Genomic DNA, 17,315 nt, shown 5'->3' on the forward strand with positions numbered 1-17,315 from the left:
TAAAAAAGTTTTCTACTCTTATGAGAATTCATAATTGTTTTCAATAACCAATTTATCTACAGAAAACGTCAGACATTGAAGAGTGTGTAGAAAACTTCAAATTTGTCGTCCAAAAACGGTGCAGTATTATTCTTAAAATATACTAAATTAATATATTTGTATATTTTATACTATAACATTATTCTGAAAATAATGTCAGATTAATATACTGAAAAAATACTTAAAATATGTGGTATATCGATATACTATTACATTTTTCATTAAATATGTCAAATTAATTATACTAAATTAATATACTAAAAAAATACTAAAATATACTGAATCATATTTTTGGTACATTGATAAAGTAATACATTCCACATATACCATGAGGTGAAAAATATACCAGATTGTCAGCCAAAGCAGGTCCTAAAATCGTATTTCAAATTAATAAACTGAAAAATACTGAAAACATATGCCGTATATTTGGTATATCGATATACTATAACATTTTTCATTAAATATGTCAAATTAATTATATTAAATTAATATACTAAAAAATACTAAAATATACTGAATCATATGTTTGGTATATTAATTATTACTTTATTAATTAGCATTCCGTGAAAAATATACCAGATTGTCAGCCAAATCAGTTACTAAAATCGTATTTCAATAAATTAAGATGAAATTTATTTCTAGATAAAATAAATCTTAAAGAGAAGCCTAGCAAAATAAATAAAGTTGCTTAGCTCTTCGAAAAGTTTTGTTTAACAAATCTTTTTTTGAGATTTCTGTGCAGTTTTCATTGCAATTACACCACTGTGCAGCGGCGCAATTATTGAACCGCTGTCTGTAGTCGTCATCATCATCATCATCATCATCGATATCGACAACATCTTCTGCTGTTTGTTGTTCCTGTTGTTGTTGTTGTTGTTGTTTCAGTGTTGCCACGAAACATTTTCATTGCGATTGTCATTTAAAGAAGCAAACGTTGCCGCTTCTGCTGCATTCACGTTGCCGACGAGGTGAGATGAGGGCGAGAACTCGCTGCTTATCAGACGGCAAATACAGCACACACACACACACTCATACACACACACATACACTAACACACACACACAGTTTGCTATTTGGGGTTACCGTTATCTTATTAGTTATTGATTTTGTGTTATCAGCGACAACGTCGCGACGTCGTCGTCGTCGTCAAGCTTCAAAAGCCAAAAAAAAAAATAAAGTATAAAAATGGAAAAAAGAAAATAAACTAAAGAATTGAAAAAAAAAACAGAAAAAAAATTATGCGCCAGCAAAGTGAAAAGCAAATTGAAAAGAAGATGCCGACGACCCTAAACTGTCCCCACACTCTGCCTTCGCTGCCTCTGCCACGCCTCCAACGCTCTCACACACTACCTTCCTCTCCCTCCTCCCCACGCTTCCCCTTGGCATTTGCCATTCCAACGGCCGCGCCTCATTACACTTGAAGATACCTCGACACTTTGTGATAAGGGCTGCGGGCAATGGAGTTGGGGGTGAAGAGGAAGAAGCAGAGAGGGAATGGGGGGGGGGTAAAATTGTTGCTGCGATTGTTGCTTTCTCAGCGTTTACTTCTTGTCGCCCCCTCCTCCCCTTCTCCCGCATATAAGCACTGTTTTTTTTTTATGCGTAAAATTGATGCGCGCGTGTTGCCAGCGAAAGAGCGAGTTGCATGCCACAGAAGAAGACGAAGAAGAAGAAGAACCGCAAAGTAAGAGGCAGCAACAAGAGGCACACAGACTGCCTGTGGCAATGGCTTTGTCTTGTGCCCAGAGAGATGGATACAGCTGAAGATGAAGCTGAAACTGAAGCACCGAAAGACAGCTAAAAATAAAACAAAAGTATCGTAAAAATAGACTAAACAAATACTAGAAAAGTGCTACTTCGTACACACACAATGCTAGACTACTAGATACCCTGTAAAGTGTAAATGAAATTCAGTTTTGTTTCATTTGTAAAAATACACAAAATTTAGTAGCTAAAAAGCATGAATTGAATTGAGAATTGAAATAAAGTGATTATGCAAATATATTTGGTATTTAATTTAGAAGCTAAAAAGCATTTAAATCACATACTCAATATATTTTTAATAAATTAGAATTGAATTGAAATAAAGTGAATATGCAAATAAATTTGGTATTTAATGATAATTTAAATATTATATTCAAATGATTATAAACATTTAACAAAATAATGTTTTTCAAACATTTTGTTCAAGCTACTCAAAATAAGGAGTAAAAGACGCTTTTAAGCTTTTGAAATTTTTTCTAAGAAATTCAATTTTTTTAATTCAAATTTTTAGTTGGTGTTATAAGAAATAAAATAAAATAATTTCACTAATCAGTACTGCCTGCTTTGCTAGTAATAATAAGGATGATAATCATAGTAATGACATTAGGCATCTCTATACCTTTCTTCAAAGAAAACTCACTCCAAGCTCATTTAAAGCTTCAGTTATTGTTTTCTTATCATCCGTTTTAGCTAGTCCCAAACATTTTCAATTACGTTAAGATCTGGAGAATATGGTATCTGATATTTCACAATTAAACCTTTATTGCCTAAACTCTTATCTCCAAAAAAGTATTAATACTTTTGTTCGATACTCTAGAAAAACACTTCAACTCGTATTTAAAATATTAATGACACTAAAAAATTAAAAAAAAAATCAAGAAAAGATTTTTGCAATATTACACCTTTAATAAACTTTCATTCAATACTTTACAAAAAGAACTCTCAAATAATATATAAAAAAAAGTGTTACCATATTTCATATTTAACCCTTCACTGCCTTAACTCTTTACTCCAACGAAATATTATATTAATAAACTTGCATTCAATTCTTAATACAAAAATAACTCTCAAGTAAAATATAAAAAAGGTGTTACCATATTTCATCATTAACCCTTCACTGCCTTAACTTTTTACTCCAACGAAATATTAATACTTTTATTCAATACTTTACAAAAAGAACTCTCAATTAAAATATAAAAAAAGTGTTACCATATTTCATCTTTAACACTTTACTGCCAGCTGCATTCAAGACTCCACATTCGATCATCTGATATTTCACAATTAACCCTTTATTGCCTAAACTCTTAACTCTTAAAATTTAATAATACCTTCAACAAAATACTTAAACTCATATAAACTAATATAAAATACAAAATAAATAACAAATAAAAAAAAATAGAATTCTCTTCTACAATACAATAATGGTGAACATTAACCCTTTACTGCCAGCTGCATTCAACACACCCCATTCGATCAATCTGATGAGTGCAGAGTATTGAAAGTGAAGCAAACAAGATACAGTTGCGAGTTGCGATTTGGAGTGAGTTGTAGGACTATAACTACTTCATTGATTTGTGGCAAGTCCAATCTGGCTCCAGGTGTAATAAGATACGCTATCTGCTGTCACGATGTCTGTTTTCTGCCTTCTGCTGTTTGCTGTTTGAAAGGCATCTCCATGAAGTATTCTTCGTTATTTTTACACTCATTTGATTTGGTTTTCTGTGAAATTTATGGCATTGATTTCAACAAGACCGCGTGGCGAGCGATAAGATTAACAATTGAAATTTATTTAAAGCAAGTAACAAGCAGACAACAAAAAACAGCGATGAACACATAAATAAAAAAGTCAAGCTCATAAATGTTTTGTAATAAATGCGTGAGTACATACATACATATTTATGAAAACATTTGACATATGGATTTTACACAGCGACAACAAAAAAACGAAAAAAAAAACAAAAATGTGCAAATGGGAAATGGAAAAACGAGAAGCGAGAAACGAGAAACGAACGCAAGCAAGGATCACATGAAAATGCAATTTAAATATTTTGCTTGCCAAACTCGGACGCAATTTGAGTTTATTGATTGATTTTGCACATATTTCAACTCGCTTTTCTCTCCCCCTCCGCCTGAAAAAAGTCCTTTTTTTTGCGTCTCCTTTTGTGAGAAATTTTCATTCGATTTCATGGAAATTGTTTACTTTTTAAATCAGCGACACACTTTCCATTTTCATGCTAAATAATGAATTGACAAATTCAAACAAATTTCAACAATCAAACACACACACACAACAACAAAAAACAACAACGAAGAGAAGGAAAATTCAGTTCGTTAATCAGCTTGAAAATCGACGGAAATTATCATTATTGAAGCGAGCGGGCAACTTGACAAATTCTTTCGACTTGAAAATCATTTTGGGGCAACATTTCGCGTAAACAATGAAAATTCGTATAGCTTATTATGCAAAAGTAACATTACGGAACAAAACAATTGAGGGAAAAACACTTTAGATTCAACTCAGTTAACTGGAAAGTTGAGGCACTTCATTTTCGTTTTCCTAAATAATTTGCTAATCGCATAAAGAGAGTTCATTGAAACTCAGTGTTGAATTTAGTCAATAAGCAAATAATAGAAATACTTTAAAATAGAATAGAAGTATTCTTTAAAAATATTCTAAAACAAATTTCAAATTAAAAATTGAGATTCCTTTTCTAAAATATTGTAAAACAATTTCTATAAAATATAAGAATATATTTTAAAAATTTTCGAGAGATTTTTTACTATGTCATTCTAAAACAATTTTAATAAAAATATAAGATTAACTTTTGCAGTTTTCCTCCTTATTGTTAAAAAAAAATATTTTAAAACGTTGTAAAACAATTTGACTAGGAAATATATTACATTTGAGAATATTTTTAGAGATAATTTTTCCATAACATTCTCAAACAATTTAAGAAGAGAAATATTATAATTATTATTTTTACAACAAACAATTTTGCTAAGAATATAATAATAATATATTTCAGATTTTCTCTTCGATTATTCTTCTAAAATTTCAATAAAATATAAGAATATATTTTAAAATTTTTCGAGAAATTTGTTTACTCTCACATTCTAAAACAATTTTAATAAAAACATATGTATGATTAAATTTTCCGGTTGTCCCCCTTATTATTATAAAATATTTTGAAACAAGTTTGCACTTTTCCTTCAGATTATTCTCCTAAAATGTTGTAAGACAATTATACTAAAAAATAGAAGAATACATTTTAGAATCTTTTTGGAGATTATTTTTCCGTAGAGAGAAGAGATATATAGGAATTATTCTTTTTATAACGAACAATTTTGATAAGAATATAATAATAATATATTTCAGATTTTCTCTTCCGATTATTCTTCTAAAATATTCTTGAACAATTTCACTTAAAATTCAAGAATCATATTTTAAAACGTTGTAAAACAATTTTACTAGAAAATATATGAATATATTTTACAATCTTTTTAGAGATAATTTTTCCATAGCATTCTCAAACTATTTATGAAAGTAGAGAAGTATAAGAATTATTAATTTTATATAATATATTTCAGAGTTTCTCTTCTAAAATATTCTAGAACAATTTCACTTAAAATTCAAGAATCAATTTTTGAGTTTTTCAAAAGTGAACTCTTCAGAAATAATTTCAATTAATTTGGTTCACAATACAATAATACATTTTGTAAGTTTCTGTTGAGGTTATTCTGCTAAAATATTGTAAAAACAATTTGTGCTATGCAATTGAAATAAACTTTAGAAAGCCCTTTCATTGAAGAGTTTAAATAGTATATAAATTGCAGATCTGAGAAACCTTTGTTCGCAAAAGAATGCACTTAAAATGCTGGCCAATTATCTTGTTTAGAGTGGCATTCTTCGCCAGAGAGAAAGAGAAGGGAAGAGAGAGAGAAAGCGAAGAACGAACTTCAGAACTTCATCGAGATAATGCTTGATATTTACTTTTGGATAGAGTACAATCAACTTGACATTATAATTGTGCTCAGAGACCAGAGTCGAAGATATTTTTCTTGGGTGGGTGTTGTTGCTTCTTCTTCTTCTTCTTCTTCTCTGCTTTGCTTTGGGGCCACAAAAGAAATGATTAAATGTGCGTGTGTGGAAATATCTGCGTTTTGTGTCTGCAAATTTGCACAAAGCGACAAAAAGTCTGCGCGATGGGGAATAGTTTATATGCCAGAGATGAAGCTGAGGGTTGAATATTCTCTCATGCATACTTATAGATATACAGCTGCAGATGCAGATACAGATGCAGATACAGATACAGATACAACTAAAAAAGATACATATATGAGTTGCACTTGTGGCAGGCAGTTTTTCAAGTTCGTTCTCCTTCGCTTGACTGCCACTTGACATAACGGTCTCGCTCTCTCTCTCTCTTCCCCCCTTCTCTCTCTCTCTCTCTCTCCCTCTACTGTCTGCAGTTTTGGCACTTGATTTATGACCAGCAACAGCAGCAGCAAAAGCATTTTGCCGGACCCCCAGACATTGCAACAAGTGCAACAGCAGCGAGTTCCTCTTTTTCCACTTTTCAATGCAAATAAAGAAAAAGGAAAAACTTACGCGATCAAAGTCACATTTTGAATTCAAACATTTTCTTTTTCTTCTTCATTTCACAATTTCCCTAAGCATCTTCATTTCTCTTCATCCATCGATTCATAAGGCAATGTAGAGACTTATCAACCTTTTAGTGTGCAACATATGTTTTGTGACAGCTTCAGGTTTGCTTCTTTAACAAAATGCCATTTAAGTTGACACTGACAAATGTTCGAAGGGATTCCAACGGGCATTAGAACCTCATTTAAATGTCTCTGCGATTCGAAACGGAAAAACTACCAAAGACAGTTCTTACAGCTAACTAAAGACAAAAGCTCAGCAACTTACAGTCGAATATGTTCTTAAAATACTACTTTGTTCATTAAATACCAAGTCTGCTTATGGTATATTTTAAAACTAAAAAATTTGAAACAATTTATGGATATTTTTGAAGACATTTGAAATTCTTGTAATGAAATATCAACTCACTGTCAAATATGTTCTTAAAATACTACTTTGTTCATTAAATACCAAGTCTGCTTATGGTATATTTTATGGTATTCCTTTCTCAACTAAAAAGTGTGAAACAATTTATGGATATTTTTGTAGACATTTGAAATCCTTGGAATTAAATATCAACTCAATGTCGAATATGTTCATTAAATACAAAATTATAAGTCTGCTTTGCTATTTTTTTTTGTATTTGTATGCTAAGCGAAAAAATTGGAAATAGTTTACGATTATTTCGCACAATTTCGCACAAGTTATGAAAGTATTTTGAGCAACATATATTATATTTAATACAAGTTTATAAAATATGTGCATCATATATTAAAGCTGCTTTCTTATAGATAGTCAATGTTTTGTAAGCAATTCTTAGCGTCCTTCCACTTGGAAAACTATCTCTAAATTTTTAAGTATTTTGGTTAATAAACAAAATATTATATAATACTTAGTTCTTTCCTAAAAATCGTATGTGCTTTTAGATAATACAAGATTATCAAATATGTGCATTATATGGTATATTAAAGCTGCTTTCTTATATGTAGTAATTATTTCGATAGCTTTTTTAAGCATTCTTCAACTAAAAACTTCGAATACTTTCTTAGACAATAAATAAAAAAAAATTAATTAATTATTTCCTTAACATCTTAAGTGCTTTTTAACTTGTTATATTCTTATTCTATTAAATATTTCGCAATACCTTTCTATACCTCTCTAGAGAGATATATATCTTTTCTCTGTCTCTTTCTCTCTCTCTCGCTTTCTCTCGCTCTCTCTCTGTTGCTCTCTCTCAATCTATGTACGTATTTCTCTCCTCCTTCAACTTCCTTCCCTGTCCACAATTCCTGCCTAGACATCGTAACTCTTGCTTGACTTTTTCGCTACCTTTCTCTCCCTTTCTCTCCCTTTCTCTCTCTCTCTCTCCATCTCTCTTAGTCTTTATCTATTGCCATCTCATTTTCGGGAGCTCCATCAGCTGTCAGAGCTTTGTTAGCAAATGGTCTCCAATATTATTGGTTAGCCGCCAACTTGCAACAAATGCTCGACTTGTGCGGTTCTTGTTGTGGCTTCTTCTTCCACTCATAACGACTTCCCCATGACGTGTAAGTGTGTATTGTTAGTTGTAGTTGTATTTGTAGTTGTATTTGTACTGTGGGTGGGAAAAGAGGAAGTAGGGAGGAGTGAATTCTAAACCTTATAATCATGACAGCCAAGCACGCCAAGGCAAAAGCGATCCCAAGGAGTTGCCCAGCTGCTTGACTGCGTTTTCCTTTCCTTTCCTGTTTCTCTTTCCCGTTAGGAGTTGTACTTGCCAGAGTTGTCGTTGTTGTTGTTAGAGTTAGAGTTAGAGTTGTTGTGTGTTCGTGTCTGAAGTTTGTTATTATATTAAAATAATATAATGATTATTGCTTAGATGCCATTCCCATTTTCATTCCCATTGTGTAGTTGTAGTTGCCTTGTACATAGTTGCCAAATATTCCGGTACTCTCTACCTCTTCTTCTTCTTCCTCCTCCTCTTCTTCTTCTTCTACTTCTTCATATGTGTGTGTATAAATCATTTGAATTCCGCTTCGTTTTCCACTCGCTATCGAAGACATTTCGTGTGACGCCATATTTGTCAAATGACGTTTAAATTTATGAGTAAATGATATACGAGTAACAGGCACACACACACTTACACACTTACATACACACACACACACACACACACGCTCTTGAAGTGTCTTTTTGAAGTCGCATTCGCATTGAATGCGACTTTGTCAGCACTTTGCTTCTTCTTTCCTGACGCGTTCGCTCCTTTGCACACCCAAAACTCAAGTTCAATAGCCGCACACACATACACACACTTATACACTCTCACATATACACTTCTGACACTTCAGTTCGGGTCTAGACGGGGCATTTTTTCGCGTTATTTGATATCCGAAACGTTTCAACATATGTGGGCCATTTGCTCCCTCTCTCTCTCTCTCTCTCTCTCTCTCTCCCTCTCTCCTTCGCTTCTATTGTTACACTTGTTTCTTCTTCTTAACGCCCCAAAGAATTTGATTCTTTTTACCAGTGATGATCACTTTTTTCCAGTACAACTTTAACTCTAAAAAAATGATATATACATATGTATATTTTCTTCATTGATGATCAATTTTTCTTCTCAATAAACTTGATCTCTAAAAAAATGATATATATATATTTATACACTCAAGTTTTAGTTATCGAAAAACTTAATTATTTTCTCTCATTTTTCTACAACTCTAAAAAACTCTATATATACATATACCCTCAAATTTTTGGTTATTGAAGTTCGATATCATTTCATCAAGAATTTGATTCTTTTTACCATTGATGATCACATTTTTCCAGTACAACTTTAACTCTAAAAAAAACTGATATATATATTTATACACTCAAGTTTTGGTTATTGAAGAATATGATTCTTTTTCTCCTCAAATAACTTCAACTCTAAAATAAACTATATATATTTATACACTCAATTTTGGTTATCGAAGAACTTAATTCTTTTCTCACATTTTTCTACAACTCTAAAAAACTCTATATATACATATACCCTCAAATTTTGGTTATCGAAGAAGTTCGATATCATTTTCATGGCATTCAGCATTTTCCATTCTCCACTTTGTTTTTTTCATAAATCAATTAAACGAGTGCCCTTTTGACAGGTACTTGAAATTTATTGTGTTTGGTTGGATTTTTATTGGTTCCGTTTTGGTAACTCAATATTTGTCGAGTCTTATCGAGTTACGCGAGTTGGATAAACTGATTTCCAAAATGAAAAAAAAAAAGAACTTCAATTTGTTTTTCAACAAATGGTTTTCTTATCGAGCTCTGTATACACAGCTGGGATTAGAAACGTTTTAATCCCCAAAGAGTTCCCCTAATTAAAATACATATTTAAAAACAGTTTATTATGACTCACCTTATTGTTAAGAATTTGCATGGCAAATGGCTGCGATCCATGGATATATTCCCTCGAAGGATTCACAATTTGAAACACTGCAAAGATCAAAGAGAGAAAAGAGAAAATTTGAAGAGAGCGTATCTTATTTTTGGTTTGAGTTGCAAGCTGCGGTTCGAGTTGCGTGTTGCGTTCAAGTTTGAGTTTGAGTTTGAGTTGGAGTTTGATTGATCGCCGAAATGCGAGCGAGAGAGAGAGAGAGAGAGCGAGCGCAAGTAACAGACGAAGAGATGCACAAAAGAAGGAGTAAACAAAACAGAATGCGGGACTGAGAGCAAGAGCGAGACAGAGCAAATTAAAATTCAGGTACGGGGCAAACGTGTGTGAGACAAAGCAGAAGAAAAAGTAACTGGCGCGTAGGTGCAGAAGAACAATAAACAATAAAAATAACAACAACAACGAGCGATGAATCAAAAGCATAACAACAACAACAATGATGATAAACTACAACTGAAATTAAAATGATGAAAAAACAAAAAAAAAAAAAATTATTTAAGCATCGCGTTAATTTAGAAGACGAAGATGAAGAAGAAGCAGATAAAAAAGTGTCAATCAAGACGTCGATTCCGATTTATGATTCAAAATTTATATATGTATATGTATGATAAATACGAGTTTGTTTATGCGATGAAGAATACCCTGTAATTTACTTGAGAACTGTAGCTATAAAAATTTTGCTTTTGCCAATAAGATTTTAAGCAAATGAAATGTTCTTTATAAGATTTGTGTTTAACAAAAAATACACAAAAAATGTTAAGGATAATATTGTTTTCCTAAAGCCAAAAAAAAAGTCGTCTTTAGTTCGTTAAAGAAATGCCAAGCTGTGAACTCATACAAAACTCGAAATTCTGATTCACATTTTCTACAGAAATTCGTCTTTATCACGAACTCAATTCATTGTCTTCGATTATATTTAGTCAATATTTGTTTTGGTGGAGTGTTGCCTTATCTGACGAAATCTATAAATGCCTCGATTTCGATTATAATCTTTTGTTGATTCAGTTTAAAGATATATAAAATACTTTAATCACTTTTATTATTATCTATCTATATTATCGATAAAATTGTTCTGCAAATAATTTCATTTTCAATTTTGTTTTCCTAAGTTTTTATATGAAAAAAAAAAAAGATAAAAATGATGAGCATGTTTATAAACATGAAGACAAGATACTAAATGCTCAACGTTCGTGTCTCAAATTCCCTATTTAAGTATTCTGTTTTAAGTATTTCGTTTTGCATATAACAAGCTGATTTTAAATATTTTGCCGTTAATTTGCAGTCAATTAGTTTATCGATTGATTTAACATTTTTGATAGACTATTATTCAAACTGAAATTGGTAATATTCCTAAAAATTAACTTTAAATAAACGAATATTTCCTGAACTTTGTAATTATCAAGTAAATACTAACTAATTATGTCAAAATGACAAGAATATAATTATAATATATTATAATGATATAATATAATAATAATTATATAAGTTCCTTATATTTCCTGAACTTTATATTTGTTAAAATTTCAAATATGCATTCAATAATTATGAAAGTTGCAGTGAAATCAAAATAATTCTATGTAATATACTTTTAAACTAAATTTCATTTAAATATATTATAATATAATAATAAAAATACTACAATAATATAGAGATTACAGTATACATTTAACATTTAGTAACAGTTTTCTTTTTGCTCAACTTATTTGGGGTGTCTCTAAAAATTTCCTTATCAAGAGTCATCGATCAGGAAGCTAAGAAACGGCAAACTGTACTGACAACGCAACAACAACAACAACAGCGACGACGATGTTTGAAAGGCAAACACGAAGCAGAAGATGAAGAAGAAGAGGTGGAAAGAAATGTTGTTGTTGTTGTTGTTGTTGCCTCATCATCGACACGAGTTTAGCTTTGGCCTCCACACTTCCAGCTGCCTTTGCCTTTGGCCTGTTTCTGCTTCTTCTTTTACTTCTTGTTGTTGCTGTAATTCTTCCTATTCTTCTTCTTCGTTGCTGTCGTTGCTGCTGCGCTGCCTTAATCATCGCCAAAAACAAGTTTTGATTGTTGTTGGCTTAGCGCGTAACTCCAAAACTCCACACAACACACACACACACACACACACACACACACTGACAACTCCACTGCACTACTCCGTCTCCCACCCCTTTACTCCTATCGGACTCTCTGGAAGCCAACGTCCAGTTTTGTGTCGTTCGCTTGTTGCATTCGGTTTTGTTCGTCGTCGTCACTGTTTTTTTTCCCCCTCCACTTCTTCTTCTTCTGGTTGTTGTTGTTGTTGTCGCTCCATTTTTGGCGCTGGCCCGAGGTACAAAACATTTTCATGTTCCCGTTTTGTATGCCGTTTACACGTGGTCGACACTTGGCGTCGACAGTCGACAGCATGCAAACACCAAATGACCAAAGCAAAGTGAAATGAAATGAGAAGTTGTGCGCTTCAAGTTGAGCATGACTCGCATATTTTGTGTGCATTGAAAATGTTAGTTTGCGAATTATCGCCATAATGAGCAATGTTATCAACTTATCATGATTACAAAAACACAACAGCTATCAGCGTGTTACTATTTTTTAACTCAAATGATAATGTTCAATTCTATAAACGACTTTTAACAGATAAACTGAATAGCTTGAAATAATTATTTAAAGTGTAATAGAAAATAGATGAAAGTTTCGTTATTACAAATAGTACATCGCATGATCATAACTACCTAGTCTTTTAACTGAAATTATAATGTTTAATTCAATAAAAGAGTGTTAGCAGATAAACTGAATATATTGAACAAATTATCATAAATAGAAAATAGATAGATAGATTTTACATCGCACGAAAGTAATTGCTGAGTTTTTTAACAGAATTGATAATGTTAAATTCTATAAGCGACTGTTGGAAGATAAACTAAATAACTTGGCATAATTGTCATATATAGACTTTTAAGTGTAATAAAAATTAGATAAAAGCGAAACTTTTTATGAATGCCAAAAAAGCATTATCATCTTTACTATATTATTATTATTGCTAAGGGACTGTTGTGAGTTTGCATATGATTAAAATAATATAGATAACGTTCGATTTATCATATATCCGTTAGTAATGCATTTAAAAAGTGTAATAGAAAAGATTCGATTTATCATATATCCGTTAGTAATGCATTTAAAAAGTGTAATAGAAAAGAATAAAATCTATTTCCGATAATTTCAATTTTGAATTAAACCAACACAGCTGGCAATTAATTGAGATATTGTGATCTCATCAAATGCTTTATCGCGTAAAAAACACACGCATAAACGCAATTGATTTTGCGCTGCAGCTGAAGCGGCTTCCTTTTAGAATTTGTTGGCTTTGTTTTTGCTTTTTGCTTTTGCGATGTTTCCTTTATAACGAGAACACACATGTGTTTGTCTATATACATGTGTGTGTGCGTGATGCTTCAGCCGCTTTTCGTAACAGAAGAAGCAACGCATAAGCGATAACCTGAGCCTAAAATTACTAAGAGCACACACACACACACAAATAAAGAGAAAAATAAGATGATACAAACAACAACAACGAAAACATTAATTTCGCAGCCAAAGCTTTGGATACGACTTGAAGCCAAAGAAGTTTAAAGTTGAAAAGCACCACGAAGACGAAGAAGAAGAAGAAGCGACGAGCACGAAGATGCTGCAGAAGAGGACAACAACAACACAGCAACAATAGAAGAGGATGGGAAGAGCTTCTCTTTTTTTGGTTTTTTTGGGGCAGCTGCAAAAGAGACTCTTACTTCCCCTCTCTCCTCTGCCCAACACTTTACTTGCAAAGCATCGTGATCATCGCTCTCGCTCTTTCTCTAATCATCATGCGCTCAGTCTCTCGTTCTATCTCGCTCTGTCAAGTGGAGTCATGTGATTCAAATTGAATTTGAATTGGCAAATTTCGCATTCCTCAACATTTTGAACCGAGAAAATAGATGAAACATAATTTTAATTCATCATTTCCAAAGCTCTTTCTCATGAAGGTAAATCAATCGATTCGATTTCCATTAACGCTATATGCTAATTTTGTAATTATCGCGTTTTTTTTTTTTTTTTTTTTGTCTGTTGCCGCAGGCTGTGAAATCTTTTTTGTTTACTCTGCGAATTCTTTCAGAAAAAAAAAGTAAAAGCAAATTGTTCTTGTTGTCTCTTAATGCGAAAAACTTTTCTAATTACTATTTTTTTCATATATTTCTATTTGCTTCAAGTTTCTATTACTTTTGAATTTAATATTATTCTTAGCATTTCTTAGCTATTGCTTTCCAATACATTCCACTAATTCCAGTTCCAATTAACACTGCTTCTTCTTCTTATACTCCAATTTGAAAATTTGTCCTGTTTCTTACATTTCTTTCGTTTTCATTTACCATTAAATTCTTTTTTGCTGTCTCTTTTGGCTTAACAGTGAATTCACCTCAAATTACATGGAATATTAACATTTTTAGTGCTTGGCCGGAGTTTTAATTTTGTTGTTGTCCCCTCTCCATCTCCCTTTCATTCCCCCTCCTCCTCCTTCTCCACCACCTTCCCCCATTCATTTAGGGGTCATGTCTTTTTGTAGCTGCTAATCACCTTGCTCGCTGCTTCTACCTCATCTGCTTGCAGTGCTTCTTATTATTATTATTATGTTGCTTCTTTATTTTCGTCTCCTTCTGTTTCTGTCAGACACAACTTCATTAACGAAGAGCACAAACATACACACACAAACTTAAGTAAAACACAAAAGCACATGGGCATGGGAATTGTCCTTTTCTCTTTCTCTGTCTCTCTCTCGCACTCACACTCACACTCGCTGCTTTGCCAAAAACATGACAACGACAACAACAACAAGAACAACAACGACAGCTTTAAGCACACATCGCTGCCGCAGTCAACGTATTCTGCTTCTGCTGCTGCTTTCTTTTTCACTTTTGGCAAACGTCAATTACACGCAGCCAAGCAGCGCTGCCAGCGGCGACGTCGACAGCGAACGCAACAAGAACAAGTTTTGTTCTGCTTCTTGTTATTGTTGTTGTTGTTGTTATTGGAGCTGCAGTTTTTTTTGTTTTTTTTTTTGCAGCGTTGCGTTTTTGTTTTTTCGTTTTTCTGTATGTTTTGGCCATGCAAATGCAATTTGCATTGTGATTCATTTTGGCTTTTTAAATTGGCCATTTTATTGTATGTGATGATCGCCGCTTGCTTTTTATTTTACTTGTTTGCGTTTTTTTTTTGCTACTTGAACCGGTTGAACCGGGTATTGAGCATAATGATTGTTTTAACTGCGCCCGTTTTGCATTCTGTGTTGTTTTGTTTTTTCTTTTCGACGTTATTATTGCCATTTCACACACACACACACATGCACATGCAGAGCGCTAAACAGCGTTAATTAAGCTGCAGGCACAGCTTAGTGGGAGAGAGAACGAGAGGGCAAGTGATCCATGCTAGGCAAATGCATAAGAGAACTAGTTCACACACACACGCACACGCATACACGTACACTTGCACTGTGTAAATAACAAAACCAAAACATAATCGTGTGTTGTTTTTTTTTTCTACTTCTGCTATTTGTTATGCTCGCAAGTAGTTATTGTTGTTGTTGTTGTTGTTGGCGTTGAACCGGTCCAACCGGTTGACGCAGCGATCTCTATGCATACACTCACACTCACACACACACACACACGCTTGCACTTTTGCCTTTGCAGCGATGCTGTTGAATTTGATTTGGAATTGCATTTTGCTTTTTGGTTTTGGATTTTGCTGGTTACCTTTTTTTTCTTTTTGCTTTCCGTTTTTTCGGGCTTCACCACTTTGCTCCTGTTTCTCTTTTGCGTTTTTTCTTTTCTTTTTTCTTTTTTTTGTAGCGCTTTTGAATTATGTATTAATTAATTATGCATTTCTCAATTGCATTTTCAACGCTCACTCACTTTTCAAAACAAAAAAAAAACAAGAACAACAATAAAAAAAACAATGCTGCTGCAGCTGAAGAATTGATTTGCTTGCTTCGCTTGCAGCTGCTGCTTCTTCTTCTTCTTTTTCGAATTAACTTTGCTTTTGGTTACAAGAAACACGCGCGCATTTTGCGGCTTTTTTTGGCCGTGAATTTCTTTCTTTTCTTTCGCTTTTACTTCGTTCGCGATGAATGGAGTTGCAAAACCGGCGTATTAGAATTTAATTGCACGATATTCTTGATATTATTATTTCGATTTAGATTACGAATTTGTGTCGTCGCACACACACACGCTGTCCCGTTCTCGCTACCGCAACCGTAAAACCACTATGCACGTCCGCGTCGTTCGGCTTTGCTTTTGCATCTGTTAACAGCGAGCGTACGCTTAACAGCGGCTGCCGTTCGTGCGCTGCTGTGTTGGCCATCGAACCTCTGTTACGGCAACAGTGTGCGTTGCAACCGGCGCTGTTAAGCCCGTTGTCGCTGTTAAGCACTTGTTCGCTCTCTTTGCGCGTTCGAAGAGAGCGAACGAAGTGAATGTGACGTGTGGCGTGGGTGTTTGTGATGCTCTTCATTTGTGTGCTGTGCTGCTGTTGCGGCTTCAAACAATGCTATTATACATATGAATATGCAGTTATGCACGTGTGTATGTGTGTATGGGTGCGTGTAATTGGCAATAGACGTTACAATTGTTGCGGTTATTCCGCTTGATTTGTGGCTCGAGTGCATTGCACATTGAACATTGCTTAGCTGCAGCTGGCCACACTTTAATTAGACGCCATTAGGCGCATTCTAAGAGCGCCGCAGGCTCAGTCTAACAGCGCTCTTGACACTCACCGCGGCGCAGCGTTGCCACATCAGCGCAAAACACGATCTCACAAGGTATGAAAGACTGTGAAAGGAGTTTTCCTTTATTTTTGAGCATTTTCTTATTTGAAACATATTTATTTCAGTTATTACACTTGAAACTTTTATAGTAAACCAATTTAAATATTTGCCACACTTTCTTTCGTTTTTAATACCCTGTAATAAACCAATTGTGGCAAACTCCCTTTTTATTTATGCATTTATTTCAAATTTTGTATTTTTCTATTATGTTTTATTTGCCAGATGTTAATTTCAGCTATTGCGGTTTGAATTTCTTTTATTTATACACTACACAATCACAAATAATGCCAGAGGGTAGCTTAAAATGAGAGTGAAATTATTTAAAATTTATTACAATTTTTTAAAAGTGCTGAAAATTAGCTGAATTTATTTGTTTTGTTGTAAATTAAATTTAATTTCGACTAAATATACCCTGTAATTTAAGAAAAAGCATTGAACAATGGCAACCGAATGCATCTGCTTATACATATACCTTGTAAAACTACAAATTTGGAATTTAAATTATTTGGTCTATGGATACCCTGTAAATCAGCCAATTTATAGTTAGTAAATACCCTTTAATGTTAACAAAATTTTTCATATTGATAAAAATGTATATTCTCGATGCTACAGGG

The 17,315-nt window shown here is 33.2% G+C and overlaps 1 protein-coding gene across 1 annotated transcript in view; it reads right to left on the minus strand.

Annotated features, from left to right (window-relative positions):
* The window catches only part of LOC132795173 (uncharacterized), a 240,473-nt gene extending 224,305 nt beyond the window's left edge, over positions 1-16,168 (minus strand). Inside the window, exons 1-2 of the mRNA XM_060805730.1 lie at positions 15,632-16,168; positions 9,825-9,901 (exon numbers count right to left, since the gene is read on the minus strand). The gene's annotated coding sequence lies outside the window, so the exon portion shown is untranslated. The remainder of the gene's footprint in view (positions 1-9,824; positions 9,902-15,631) is intronic.
* Positions 16,169-17,315: the final 1,147 nt, after the last annotated feature.

Source organism: Drosophila nasuta, chromosome X, assembly GCF_023558535.2.
Source record: "Drosophila nasuta strain 15112-1781.00 chromosome X, ASM2355853v1, whole genome shotgun sequence".
NCBI classification, from domain to species: Eukaryota; Metazoa; Arthropoda; class Insecta; order Diptera; family Drosophilidae; genus Drosophila; species Drosophila nasuta.